This window comes from Micromys minutus (genome assembly GCF_963924665.1).
Source record: "Micromys minutus genome assembly, chromosome: X".
Lineage (NCBI taxonomy): Eukaryota > Metazoa > Chordata > Mammalia > Rodentia > Muridae > Micromys > Micromys minutus.
This window is the reverse complement of record NC_137970.1, coordinates 8,620,358-8,626,357: the sequence shown is the minus strand read 5'-3', so window position 1 is coordinate 8,626,357 and position 6,000 is coordinate 8,620,358.

The window sequence follows — 6,000 nt, the reverse complement described above, 5'->3', positions numbered from 1 at the left end:
GGATCAAGGACGTCCACATAAAACCAGATACACTGAAAGTAATAGAAAAGAAAATGAGGAAGAGCCTCGAACATATTGGACCAGGAGAAAATCTCCTGAAATGAACAACAATGGCTTATGATCTAAAAATCTAGTATCAACAAATGGGACCTTATAATTAAGCAAAGTTTCTGTAAGGCAAGGAACACTGTCAGTAGGACAAAATGGAAACCAGCAGATTGGGAAAAGATCTTTACCCATCCTACATCTGCTATAGAGGTAATATTTAAAATACACAAAGAATTCAAGAAATTATACTCCAGAGAATCAAATAGCTATATTAAAAATAGGATAGAGAGCCAAACAAAGAATTCTCAACTGAGGAATATTGAATGGCTGAGAATCACCTAAAGAAACATTCAGAATTTTTAGTTATTAGGAAAATGCAAATCAAAATGACTCTGAGATTCCACCTCATACCAGTTATAATGGCTAATATAAAAAACTCAGGTGACAGCAGATGCTGGAGAGGATGCAGAGAAAGACTAACATTTATTTCTTCATTGTTGGTGGGATTGCAAATTGGTGCAACTACTCTGGAAATCAGTTCGGCAGTTCCTCAGAAAGCTTGACATAGTACAACCTGAGGACCAGCTATTCTACTCCATAACATATACCCAAAATGTGTTCCAACATATAACAAGGAATCCTGGTCTTCTTTGTGCATAGAAGTCTTATTTATAATAGCCAGAAGCTGAAATGAACTCAGATGTCCTTCAACAGAGAAATGGATACAGAAAATGTAGTGCATTTATACAATGGAGTACTGTTCAGCTATTAAAATCAATGACTTCATAAAATTCTTAGGCAAATGGATAGATCTAGAAAATACCATTCTGAGTGAGGTAACTTAGTCACAAAAGAACACAAATGGTATGCACTCGTTTATAAGTGGATATTAGCCAAAAAAGACTTGAATTAACCAAGAAACAATTTAGAGACTACATGAAGCTTAAGAAAAAGAAAGACCACAGTGTAGAGGCTTCAGTCTTTCTTAGAAGGGGGAAAATACTCACAGGAGGAAATACAAAGTGTGAAGCAGAGCCTGAAGGAAAGGCCATTCAGAGACTGCCCCACCTGGGGATCCATCCTATAGACAAATTGCACATATGAAGTCACTATTGCACATATGAAAAAGTACATGCTGACAGGAGCCTGATTTAGCTGTTTTCTAAGAGGCTCTGCTAGAGTCTGACAAATACAGAGGAGGATGCTTGCAGCTAACCATTCAACTGAGAACAGGTTTCCCAATGGATGAATTAGAAATGGCATGAAGGGGCTGAAGGGATTTGATACTCCACAGAAAGAACAAAAATATCAAACAATCAGAACCCTCTCCAGAGCTCCCAGGCACTAAACCACCAACCAAAGAGTACACATGGAGAACACATGGCTCCAGCCACATATGTAGCAGAGGATGGCCTTGTCAAGCATCAATGGGAGGACATGCCCTTGGTCTGTGAAGACTAGATGCCCCAGTGTAGGGGGATGTCAGGGAGGGGGAGGCAGAAGGGCATGGATGGTTGGATGTGGGAGCACCTTTATAGAAGCAGGGGGAGGGAGATGTGATAGGGAGTTTCAGGAGGGGAAACTGGGTAAGGGCATAACATTTGAAATGTAAATTATAAAAATATCTAATAAGAGAAAATTAAAGAAAAAAGATCACATAGGAAAGGTACTTACTGAGTTTTCTCCTATGGCTTGTTCAGACAAGCTTGTTTGCTTACAACATCCAACACTACCCTTTTAAGAGTGGCACATCTCCAGTGGGCTGGATCTTTCCACATCAGTTATTGATCAAGTAATACTCTATAAATACTTGAGAATTTGATGGATTTATTTTCTCAGCTGAAGTTCTTTCTTCCTTAATGATGACTCTAGATTGTGTCAAGTTGATTTAAAAACAAAACAAAACAAAACAACAATGAAAACTAACCTGTATGCCACTGTTCACTTAAAGGAAAGAATTTTATGATTAAGACTGAGAGTGGCATTTGTCCATGCCTATCCCACAAAAATATTCAGAATGATTTATGAATCCTCCTTACCAGTTAAGGGACTGGAAAGGAAGAGGGGATTGGATGATAGGGATGAGACTAGAGAAGAAATTGGGAGATTGGACAAGGAATAATCCTAATGTATCATATATATTCATGGAGCTGTAAAAGAGCAAACTTAATGAGAGAGAGAGAGAGAGAGAGAGAGAGAGAGAGAGAGAGAGAGAGAGAGAGAGAGAGAGAGAGAGAGAGAGAGAGAGAGAGAGAGAGAGAGAGAGAGAGAGAGAGAGAGAGAGAGAGAGAGAGGAAGGAGAGGAGAGAGAGGAGAGGAGAGAGATTGGCAGAGGGCCAAGTGCTAACCTGTGGACTAGAGAGTACTTTGCAACATTCCTGGCCTGTGTTCATTAGATAACTGTAGTATTGCTACCAAATTGTGACTAGCAAAATGTCTCTAATCATGAACAGTGTTGTTGAGGATTAATGTCTGCTAGACTCTAATAGAGACTGTTTGTGTGCCTGGATAAAGTAGCGGTATTTCCTAGAGTTAATTGGAGCATTAAATAAAGCTCCGAAAGTAGGTTAGAGCTTTAAAAAAATGGAATGTAATATCTACAGGAAAAAAGCAAACCAATGTAAGTCAGTTTCTCACTAAAAAAGAGAAAGGATTAAAGTATTATTCAACTGAAGAAATGGTATAATTAATTTATTATAAAAATTTGAAGTATGATCTTCAGCGTAAATGATTAAGAAGTGTTTGCAGTTTGCCTGAAGTGTCATATAACCATGTATACTCATAAATGCCCTAATATTTTCTGTTATAATTTAAATTTGGATCTAAAGTTATGGCTAGTGAATAAGGCACTTGCATTTCTGAGAAACTGAATTCAGAATCCATCATCAATGGAAAATTCAGGTATGACCACATGTATTCCTGTAACACAAGCACCTAAAGGGTTAGATATAGGAACGTTGCTGAGGTTTTCTCTATGCCAGGTAGGTCCAGATTCAATGTGAAACATTGTCTCAAAGACATAAGGTAGAAGAGCTGGAAAGATGGCTCCCTGGTTACAATGGCACTTGCTGTTTTTGCAGAGAAACTGAATTTGGGTCCCAGTACCCACATGGTAACTTCCACCCATCTGAAACTAAACTCCTGGCATACATGTGATACACATACACAATACAGGAGAGCATTCATACATATATATTAAATAAACATTAAAAAGAGAAATATGACATAAAAATAAAGGTTTATGATTCTTCTACATGCAAGCACATAAACTCACACACACAATCTTAGGCAAGGCTATGTATAGATTAAGAAATACAATTCATACAAACCTAAGACCTGAGTTGGTTCTTGCTGTAAACACTTAAATATACATTGGTATATTTCAGTAATCATTTATACTTGGAAGTATTTACATCCTCAAAAATTAAGCAATAGGGGTTCAGAAGATGAAAAACTTAGGCCAAGCAAACTTTTCATGATATATCTTCTCAATTCTATGTATCCATGAAAAATTTTAAGATACAGGAGGTATTCTACTTCTAGTGGAGAGCATGATCTACCTGTCAGTCACACTCCTGCTTGTTGTGGTGAATGAACAGGTATCTGTGAAATGCCCTATGCCTCAAACCAATCTTGCAGTGTTGTGCATTAGACATTATAAAATGTAAAAATGGAACTTAAATTAGCACCAGGGTAGCAGTAGTCTTTTTCTTTTAGATGCTTCAGAGACCCAGTTTATAGTCACCTGTCTTTCTTTAGAACCCTCATCCCCACTTTCAAACTTGTTTTAATACTAATTTATTACTTCATTATAAGAATTTATAGAGCCTTTGATATTTTGAACACCCTTTAGTCATTCTGATAAAGAGATATGAACTGTATTCCAAATGCCTTTTAAAGAATATGATATAGTAAGAAACTTCAAAGGTGGCTCTGTGAGTTAAAGCAATTCCCAAGGAAGTCTGACTATCTGAGTTTGATATTTGGAAAGAGATAGATGTAATGGTCTACATTGGTAGACTCAACATTCTTAAAGTGAGATAGAAGTAGGATAATCATTTGGAATCCCTTCAGATGGCTACTCTGTAGTGTGTGCTACAGCAACAAAAATAACGAGAGAGATCTTGCTTCAAAAATCTACATAAAAGGAAAAAAACAGCCTGCGCACTCGCATGCACACACAGACACACACACACAAACAGAGGGGGGACATGATATATTAATATCTGCATTATATTATTTTTTTCTTTTTCTTTTTTAATTAGATACTCTGTATTTACATTTGAGATGTTATTCCTTCCCTCCCTGCTCCCATTTCCCCTCCCCCTCCATTTGTCTTCACAAAGGTGCACTCCTTCCTAATCACCCTCTCCACCCCATTGCCTTGGCATTCCCCTACATTGGGAAAACATGCCCTCCCTGTGCCAAAATCCTCTTCTCATTTTGATGCCAGACACTGCTATCTTCAGCTACATATGAAACTGGATCAATAGGTCTCTAAATGTGTGCACAAAGGTTGGTGTTTTATAGTCCATGGGAGTTTCAGATGGTTTGTTTGGTTGATAATGTTGTTCTTCCCATGACATTGCAACTCCTTTCAGCTCCTGAGGTACTTTTAATAGCATCCTCATTGGGGTCCCCGAATTCAGTCCTATAGTTAGCTGTAAGCATGGTCAGATGTATCTGTATGACTCTAGCATACTCTCTGAGGGGGCATCTCCATCTGATTTCTGCCAGTAAGTACTTCTTGGTATCAACTATAGTACTTGGATTTGGTGGCTGCATATATGGTGGATCTGAAGGTGAAGCAGCTTCTGGGTGATCTTTTCTTCAACCCCTATTCCTCTATTTGACTTTGCATTTCCTCCTGTGAGTGTTACTTTCTCCTTTCTAAGAAGGACTGAAGTATTCCCATATTGACCTTCCTTGTTTTTGAGCTTCATGATCTTTGTGAATTGTTTCTTGGGAATTTGGGACTTTCTGGGGCTATTATCTGCTTATCAGTGAGTGGATACCATGTGTGTTCTTTTGTGACTGGGGTACCTCACTCAGGATGATAGTCTCTAGTTTCATCCATTTGCCTACAAATTTCATGAAGTCATTGTTTCTAATAGCTGAGTAGTACTCCATTGTGTAAATGTAACACACTTTCTGTATTCATTCATCTGGGTTCTTTCCAGCTTCTGGCTTTTTAAGGCTGCTATTTACATGGTGGAACATATGTCATTTTTATATGTTGGGACATCTTTTGGGTATATGCCAAGGAGTGGAATATCTGGGTTCTGAGGTTAGTACTATGTTCAATTTTCTGAGGAAGTGCCAGATTGATTTTCAGATTGGTTTTACCAGTTTACAACCCCACTCACTGTGGAGGAGTGTTCCTCTTTCTCCTCCTGTTACTTTAGGTGTTAATGGGACTGTTTAGATGGTTTATCTGATCCTGATTTTACTTTGATATCTGGTGTCTATCTAGAAATTTTTCCATTTCCTCCAGATTATTCAGTTTTGTTGAGTATAGGCTTTTTAAGTAGGATCTGATGATTTCTTGAATTTTCTCAGTTTCTCTTGTTATGTCTCCCATTTCATTTCTGATTTTGTTAATTTGGATACTCCCTCTTTGTCCTCTCCTTAGTCTGGCTAAAGGCTTATTGATCTTGTTGATTTTCTCAGAAAAAAAAAAAACAAAATTAAAAAGACAAACAAAAAACAGCTCTTGGTTTTGTTAATTTTTGGTATAATTTTTTTATCTCTATTTGGTTGATTTCTGCTTTGAGTTTGATTATTTCCTGCTGTCTACTCCTCTTTGTTGTATCTCCTTCTTTTTGTTCTAGGGCTTTCAGCTCTGCTGTCAAACTCCTAGTGTATGCTCTCTCTAGTTTCATTTTGGAGGCACTCAGAGCTATGAGTTTTTCTCTCAGTACTGCTTTCATTGTATCCCATAGGTTTGGGTAT